The sequence below is a fragment of the Cynara cardunculus genome, assembly GCF_001531365.2.
Source record: "Cynara cardunculus var. scolymus isolate 2C chromosome LG 10, CcrdV1, whole genome shotgun sequence".
NCBI classification, from domain to species: Eukaryota; Viridiplantae; Streptophyta; class Magnoliopsida; order Asterales; family Asteraceae; genus Cynara; species Cynara cardunculus.
In genome coordinates this window covers 21,274,298-21,284,480 of record NC_037537.1, presented here as the reverse complement: position 1 = coordinate 21,284,480, position 10,183 = coordinate 21,274,298, and positions in this window count along the sequence as shown.

Sequence of the window (10,183 nt, the reverse complement as noted above, 5' to 3'; positions counted from 1 at the left end):
GTTTGACCAATTTACCCTTTGAACAATTGTTCATACACATATCAATTAATACATTAATTAAATTATTGTTTATTTAATCTCATTTAATAATAACCGTTTGAAGATAAAATGAACGATCAAGATCGGTTCACATAGTTTGTACCATATGATTGGTTTCTATTTGAACCAGCCTATATATATATATATATATATAGAGAGAGAGAGAGAGAGAGAGAGAGGTGAGTCAATCAAATGAGAACTAGATAGTTTATGATAATTGTGATATTCAATTTGAGTCAATGATTTATAATGATTAATGTTATTTTTATAAATAAAGTAAAAAGGTAAATTAATAATTTGATATTCTTAATTTGTATTTAGTTAAATTATTTAACAATTATTTGTCCCTCTCTCTCCATATTCAACAACTCTTTCTTTATCCGTATTTAACAACTCACTCTCTCTCATCTTTTTTCGGCTTCTGATTGTTTCAGCATTATGTACCGATTGTCTGTGTAAAGCCAACTCGATACGGTTTATGTCAGAGGATGTGTATCATAATGTGTATTTTCCAAAGAGTATCATGTAGCATTGTTTTGCAAAATGTATCACAATATGTATTTCTTTTATTTTATTTGTTTTATGAATGGTATCACAATGTGTATTTTTGTTGTTTTACAAAAGGTGTCAGTGTGCATCTTGTACGTATCTTGGGTATCATAGTGGGTATTATTTGTATGTTTTCTTTAACGGTGTCGATGTTTTTTTTTAGGTATCACATTGTGTATCTTGTGTTCGTATGACATTCACTGAAATAAGGTTCGTCGGAGAGAGGAGAGAGATAATTTATAGAATACCTAAAATGTCATTTAATCAAAAAAATAAGTCAAAATTATTAATTTTTTAATAAAGGATTTGCAGTCCCCCGCCTTACCACTCGGCCATGCCGCCAAAACGATACACAATAGGATAATTTTTTCCTTTTTTGGGTTGGATTACTAAACTTTATTTTCTTTTGATTTGTGGTTGAGATTGATCTCACGGTTATTCCAAATTACCGAGTTCTCTCTCTAGTGGCCCTTATATATAAATATATATAAATATAAATATATATATATATAGGCCTAATCAAATGAAAACTAATTAGTTTGTGGTAACTGTGAGAACCAATATTAACCACAAATCAATAGATAAATTAGGAAATTTATAATTTTGACAATTTTGAATTAAAATTTTAATGCAAGGATAATTTTGGTATTTTATAACTTTCCTCCCTCCTCTCTTCTCTCTCCAACCACCGTCCTCCGGCCACCGTCCTCCGGTGATACTACAATGGTATCACAATGCATCATATATGTGCTTGGGTATCACATTGATGTCGTTTGTTTGGTCGATCGAAGATGTAACACTGTGGTATCACTATGCATCTTATATATGATTAGGTATCACAATGTATCTTTTGTTTAACAGAGTCAATATTTTTAGGTATCACAGTGGTATCATAGTGGTATCACCGGAGGACAGTGGCCGGAGGCCGGAGAACGGTGGCCGGAGAGAGAAGAGAGGAGAGAGGAGAGTTTTAAAATACCAAAAATATCCTTGCATTAAGATTTTAATTTAAAATTATCAAATTTATAAATTTCCTAATTTATCTATTGATTTGTGGTTAATATTGGTTCTCACAGTTACCACAAACAACTCAGTTCTCCCTTGAATAAGCCCATATATATATATATATATATATATATATATATATATATATATATATATATATATATATATATATATATATATATAGGTTCAAGGGAAGCTTTAAATAAATAAAACACTAGAAAACATTTTATCGACCGTTAATTTGATAATGTCTTTTAAATTAAAAAAACCTCATTTTTCACCTATATTTTATTTGGAAAAAAAGCAAAAAATTAAAAATTTGAGCGAAAAAAATTACATCAAAAAACGATCATATTTTTTTCGTTAATTTGATATTCATATTTTATATTTTTATTTGTTTTTCATGGTTTTAAGATTTTCCATTTATTTAACGTGTATATATATATATATATATGTGTGTGTGTGTGTGGGGTCAAAATGAAAACTCTAGATAAGTAAAAATATCATGTAGGGAACATTTCACATTGGGCAACATGTCTCTCTTTAAGATGAATATTCATCATTAATTTCATATTTATGATGAATATGAATTGTTAAGGCCGTTTACCAAGCACTTACCAAGGTAACTTACATTACCTTACCGGATGAATTTGACAAGAACCAAAAATATCACCCGGTAAGAGCGAATGCAAAGACCGAGAGTTTTACCCGGTAAGTAATGTCGACTACTCTGATCACAATTAGCGCTTACCGAGTAAATTGTTACATACGATATCGTTTTGGTGAACTAAAATCTTATCCAGTAAGTAAGTGATCTTGTTAAATTTTACTTGTAAGCGGTTACCCGGGTTAACGTTTGGGAAACAGCCCCTTATTCATCATAATCACACATTCATGATGAATATCGACGCATTACTCATCATTGATTACACATTTCATGATAAATATGTTACAACATTCATAATTAATAATACGTTCATATTCCTTATAACTATGTCACATTTCACATGGCATGTGATTCCTCAGCTACTAATCAATCTTAGATTCCTATGGAAGCCTTTCCGATGCTTTCAAGTTCTACTTTATCGAACAAACTGTTTTACAGATATTTCCGAACCATTCAATTATCCAAATCAAGTTTTACTGTTCCTCGAGATAAGCTCGAGTCTTCGTCAACAAAATCCATCAAGCTACCAAACCAAGTCTAAGATTTAACCGACATTATTGAATCTAACTCGAGCTGAACTCCACTTAAAACTACTTTAAATATGATACGTCTTAATCATTCAGCACTTCTTATCATTTGTTAATTTAATTTGGAACAAACAACTCCATAATTTTACAAAAAAAAAAAAAAAAAAAAGAATATAGTAATTAGAATATAACTATACATGGTGTATATAACGTGTTACTCAATGATTGAAGCAAACCTAATTTTTTTATTTGACCAATTAATTAATTAATCTCATGAACGTGATTATTTTTTATTTTTTATTTTTTATTTTTGTCAATGAAAAGGCACGAATACCTAGGCAATTTTTAATTAAAAAATATTTTAAATAATTTATAAATAAAATAATTAAATTAATAAAAAGAAAATGAAAATGAAAATGATGCACTAAGCAACGAAGTTTCTTCTAATCCAAGCCTGTAAAGTGTGAAGGAATCAAATGTATTTACAAAAAGAAAAATAAATTTATTTGGGGTTTTATCACAATTTTTTAATTAATTATAAAAAATATATTTATCGATTATCAACTTAGGGTTGGGTTCACGTGAGACCAACTTATGTTCATTGATCAATTTTATAAGCTAATGATCTAATGGTCTAAAGTTGTACGGTGACAATTTTGTGATTATTGAGAAGTCTCGTGACAATTTTGTCATTATGAATGTTCAGATTGTAGAACTAATCCAAAGGTTGAGAATTGGTCTTATGAGTCTCACGAAAAACCCTTGGTCTCACATGATTTCAAGTCTATCAACTTGATTTAATAAAAGATGATAGTGGGTTACTAATTGTCTAATTTGATATGTATTTGTCTTAATAAATTGAACTTTTAAAAGTTAATCATTTTACTTGTAAGAGCATCTACACTAGATATCTTATATATATATATATATATATATATATATATATAGAGAGAGAGAGAGAGAGAGAGAGATACTTGAAATTATATAAGACTAGTCTATTTTCGTGAAATCTGTAAGATCATTTTTTTTTACATTTGAAACTTCACAGCAAAACGTTGTGAAGGTAACCTTCATAGTTTTTTGCTGTGAATGTTCGGTTTTTTTTACCTTTACAACACTTTTATGTGAAGTTTCAAATGTAAAAAAAGTAGTCTCAAAGGTTTCATGAAAACTTGTTGGTCTTACGTGAACCCAACCNTATATATATATATATATATATATAAAGTAGTCTCAAAGGTTTCATGAAAACTTGTTGGTCTTACGTGAACCCAACCTTATATATATATATATATAGAGAGAGAGAGAGAGAGAGAGAGAGAGAGAGATGTTTTAAATGCAACCATCACATTTGTACAACTCAATCAATTGAGATATTTATGAAAATGATGAGAGTTCATTTACTATGATTTGAATATTTATAAAGATAACTAGGGTTCATTAATTATAATCTGGATATTTATGAAAGATGACTAGGGTTCATTGATTATGATCAATACTTTTTATTAGGAAACAACCAAAACTTTTATGAAATCATAAATTCATAAAATTAAATGGACGGTTGAGATTGAGTTGTATTGGTTATACAAATATAAATTATTGCATAATAACTCACATCTTTCTCTCTTTCTCTCTCTCTCTCTCTCTCTCTCTCTCTCTCTATATATATATATAATTTAGAGATTTATCCATTTGTTCTTTTTTTTTCTCTATTTTAAATGAGAGTTCTTCATAACTGTTGGAACAAAAGAAAATTAAAATCTTCTCAAACTTTAAAGGGGAAATTGCATAAGTAACGTACTTTAACTTGATTCATATTTTGGGTAACATACTCTCAAAACTTCCATTTTAATATCTAAAATGTTAAGTTTTAAACATTTAAATATATGGGTAACTGGTTGAAGCATTAACCGGTTACTATATTGATGTGGTATCCAACTCAACATTATTTGCTGAAACATTAAGCAGATATCACATCACTCGCCACATCTACATGGTAATCGGTTAATGCTTCAACCGGTTACCTGAGTACTTAAATGTTTAAAACTTTACATTTTAGATATCAAAATGGAAGTTTTGAAAACACGTTACCCAAAATAAGAATCAAGTTAAAGTACGTTACCTTTCCGTACAATTTACCCAACTGTAAAATAATATAGTTGTTGGAGATGCTCTAATCCAACAAAAATGAATCGGATCTTAAAATATATGTCCTGATAATTTGCAATCATATAGAAGATTCAAACCACCACCTTGAAAGCACAAATAATGAAATATATGTGTTTTTCATAAATACAGCTCAATTTTAACTGTAATAATGTTTTTTTATCCTGTATTTGTTTGTTTATGTGAAGTGAAAGAATTGTCATCGGTCATTTAATGTTTTGAAAATATCGGGAAAACCAAATAATAGTTTTGACCCGTAAGCAAAATTAAATGAATACTGATCGTGTATACAATTGTATTTTTATATGTATATTTTTTCCATTTTATCTAAAACATATCAGATTAAACATTCAGATACGTTTTGTTATTTTATAATATTCATATATTTGTTTCTTATCAATAATATTTTGAATACTTGTTTAATAATTAATAATTTAATTATATGTTTTATTTTTTTGACAGTTATATAATTATTCTGGAAAATAAAGTAAAAAAAAATGTTTTTCATGTTGTTTAAATGTGGGGTCCAATAAAGGTTGGATTTTGATCGAAACAAAAATACATAATTGAATCACAATAAACGAGGATGACACGATATTGAATAACGGGCGCATTTACTCTGGGGTTTTTCATCGAAACAACTTTTCAAGAAAAATAATATTACAAAAATAACCTAAATTCAAACATTTTCAAGAAAAACCATGGTTTTCTCATTTTTCTCGTAAGGATGTGTAAAGGTTCATCATCCTTTAAAAAAGGTTAAAAAACTGACGATGTGACATATGAAGAGACCCGTCATTGATGATTACGTTGCGTCCCTCGGCACGTAAGGGGCCACCAGACCCCATTTTTCACATTGACTCTTACTTTGTTTTTTTACTTCAACCTCTTTATATGTGTGTGTGTGTGTGTGTGTGATATTTACGTTTATCATCACCAAAATCTTCTAATCCAATTTTTAAATTGAAAAAAAAATTATCTTGTTCTCAGAATCAATGTCAACACCCATTGAAAAGGTTTGGGCAGGGGTTTTGGCCAAAGTTCGGGGTAGTTAGTTATCAGGGTGGTAGATTATATTCAAGAAACTTAAAAAACGATAATGTTGTTGCCGATAAACTTAATATTTTCAGGTTTGATCAATTATTTGGCCAGAAAATTAAACTTACTGGATTTACATAATTGTTTTAAGTTAACATATAAATCTCTGTCATCTGCTACGATTGTCGAGTTATTTGACACCGATGATGTGAGATATTTTCTGGCGATTGGTGTGGAAATTTCACCATGAGCCCTTAAATTGTATGTTTGTGATCGTGCTAATGAAAGCAATCAACCGAACCCAAGCCAAGAGATTGTTCTTGTCACTTTGTATTGGTCAGATCATCCCCAGTATATACTTCCACTTGTTTCCTATGAGTCGAACCAAATGCAAGAGATGATTCCACTCATTCCATACCAGTGTTCCAAAGTGATTAGGCAGCTTCTAGCACTCCATATAATTCGTACCAAACTTAAACCGTTTCAAACTCCATATGGAGCGTATTAATCTCAATGTCACCCGCTTCGAAGTCAGGGGACGTATGAAACTCCATAGCAATCGTACAACACTCCATATAAGTCGTACGAAAATCGTCCTACCTACCAATAGCAAGATCTACCATCTGTTATGGCATTCGTATTTCCGAAATTTCTGCCGAATAATATGAGGCTATTTTAACTGACACTGGAAATGCATCTAAAAAATATAAACGGGATCCACAAAAAGAGTTTTTATAAAAACTATCATTGTGGAATTTTATGTAAATTTTTAATTTAATGAGTTGAAAATAGTATAGCAATAAAAACTATAAAAAATGGTTCTTATAAGGGAAAATTGCACCTAAATGGAATCAACTTTCACCTAATTCCTATTTTGGGGAACCAACTTTCAAAATCGTTATTTTGGGGAACCAACTTGCACCTGATTCCTATTTTGGGGAACCAACTTTCAAAATCGTCATTTTGGGGAACCAACTTGCACCTGATTCTTATTTTGGGGATCCAACTTGCAAAATAATTATAGAAAAATAACTAAAATTCGTTTTTTTCCAAAAATTAATGCAATAAAATATTTTCTTCATTTCAAATCTCGTTTTCTTTAATTCAGATATCAAATTGAACATTTTAAAAAAAAAAATCCAAATTACCACAATAAAATTAAATAGTCTAATTCTTCTTATTTTATTTAAAATCAAATGGACCAATCCGGTTCAACCCATTTATTTAACAAGTTGAGTTAAGAAAACCATAAACAGATCAACCAACTATCAATTCATTTAAATAACACATTAGCTTGAGTTGAAAAATCTCAATCCATTTAATTAAACAGGTTGAAATTTCCAACTTCTTTATCAAAACAGATAAAACCCAACCTGTTGGAATTCAGTTTTTTAGCTGTTCAAGCATCAAGTTAAATTCAAGGTTTTATATTTTAATATTCTCCAATATATTATTTAAAAATATATGGAATACAAACGAATTACAAATTTTCAACGTCCTTAGAAAATAAAAATTAAAAAATAATGAAAAAACACCGACTTTTTTTTTCTTCCGAGTAGTGTGGTGGTTGTCTCCACGAATTTGAAAACGTATTTGGAGATTCTTTTAATTTAATTATGTTTATACATCTTTTTTTAATACATAATAATAATATTTTAAATGGGAATCTGTGAACCAAGGGCATGTAGTACGGTTTTTATCCTATCAAACGTACGATGTAAATGATTCGAGTTTTTAAACAAGTATTAGGGTTCGAGATTAACAGTTCTCGAGCTCAAATCGATCTCGAACATAAAATAAGACTAGTTTAACTTGACGTTTATCACATCAATGTTCGATTCGACTTATTAACTAATACAAGCAAGATGATAAAAAAATTAAAAAATATAATATATTGATTAAAAGAATTTTCAAATTTATTATTTATGTATATATATATATATATATATATATTATAATATTTGGATTTGTTAAAACAAATTTTGGAAAGAATTTATTATTTATGATTTAATCATTACATAAAAGATGAATAAAAACAAAAATTGTAACACTCCCGTTCTGCGTGGCTGGAGGATGGTGTATTACGAAGGAAAACATAACAACAAAACTAACTAACATATACGGGAAACCCATAAATACTCTGAAGATTCATCAAAATAAAAGTGTGGTAGATTAAAGTAAAAACGACATGGATACAATTACAATATATGTAGAAACGAAAACTACTATACTATCCAAGGTCGTCTTCAAAATAGTCATATTTCATCACTCTCACCCGTGATAATCCCATCTGCGATCTTATACATGCCGAGGACAAAACAAACCTTGGCTGAGCCAATTGCTCAATGAGTGGATAATTAAAATAACAAAGATTGCAAGTATATGATCGAGTTAATAAAAGATAATAATTATAAGAAATCCGAAAACCAGAACATGAAGTGATCAGTTAATAATTGACATTAATATCATCAAGTCAATAATTGAGAATAAATAAGAAAAAAATCAATTGGGTTCAAGGGTTGTACGGACCACTCAAACAATGAAAAACGAGTGTAGGGCAATACACTCAATTCCCCTCCGATAATCAGCTTCCGAAAACGGTTCCCGAATACGGCTCCCGATAACGGCTATTAGGATCGATTTGTTACCCACTTATTGCCAATGGGGTACAATAGCAAGGACTCCATGACAATTTATAGCCGTCATGGAAGCGTCACGGCATCGTTGCCCTCGATGTCTTGCATTAAGCACAAAAATGTTCAAATCATTATAAACATGTCAATTCAATGTGAAAAGGGTAATCTCACAAAATATGACACTATTAACTACTTACTACATGTCAAAATAGAATTCCGAGAACAGTTCAAATCCGACAAAGGTTCAATACCAAAAAGAATCAAATTCAAAGACAAAATTCTAATAATAGCTCTAAATAAGATTTATGATCATTTCACATATCGGACACCAATAATTAAAGAGCTATCAAACTCAAATGTCCGAATATGATTTCAAGGATTGAAGATAAGAGAATACGTGATAGATGTTTGATACAGAATGAGATAAATTATTTAACTCGATACCAGACTAGTACCTACAGTTACAAGAACTGGATATATGTACCTTAGATGGTAATTGATGCAATGCTCCCGAATATTCCAAATTTTTGGGTTCATCACATTTGGAGCATAGACCGATTTTATACGAGTTATATAAAAACAGTGTGTAAATCTCGTTTTTGCACAGGACCATATATAGAAACTCACTGTTTTATGCATCATGGAGCTAAAATCAGGTCCAGACGTAAACTACAAAGTTGTAGCAGACTCAAAAAACCTCTCCAACGGAATATTGCACACCTCAATCATATTAACGAGCAACTTTATATGAATTTTTAAATAATCAATGACTATTATATTTCCTCTACACAGCTCAAAACAGATTCTTTTGTATATGTCAAGAGTTTCAAACTTGGACAATTTATGTTTTATATATATGTTGTAACTACAATTCTTTATTTAAGAATTTTTTTTAAAAATTATTATGTTGGTTCTATATATTCTCACATGGTATCAAAATCAATCTATAATTGCTTACCCGTTCTTTTGACAAAATTGTCATTTCTAGACCCAACCCGTTGGTGATGTAGTGGGAATATGAGGGGCTCTAGACAACTTTCCTCAACTCACGCCTTACCAATTTTTATTTATTTATTTATTTATTATTATTATTATTATTATTATTATTTAATTAAGTAATTATTAAATGCAGGGGCGGATGCAGGAGAAGGTGGTTGGGGTCCTGGGCCCCCAACAAAAATTAGATAGGAAAGCCCAAAAGTTTTTTTTTACTTGTATTTTTTTGTTAGATATAATTGGGCCCCCAACAACAAGAGATAAGAGGCCCCTTTGAATCAGAAACGAGTGAAGCTGTGAGCCTGTGAAGAGTGAAGTGTGATTCGTGTGAGTGTGAAGACATACGCATACCGAATCGAAATCGATTACCGCATACAAGCTCCTTCAGTTCTTCTTCTTCTTCTCTTCTTCTTCTTCTGTTCTTCATCCAGTGGCCGGACGGGACCAGATCCAGTGGCGCTATGGCGGACGGCGAGAGCCGAGAGGCTGCGACCTGCGAGGCTGCGACTGCCGAGTGCCGACTGCGAGCGCCGAGAGGGCGAGAGCCTGCGACTGCCGACTAT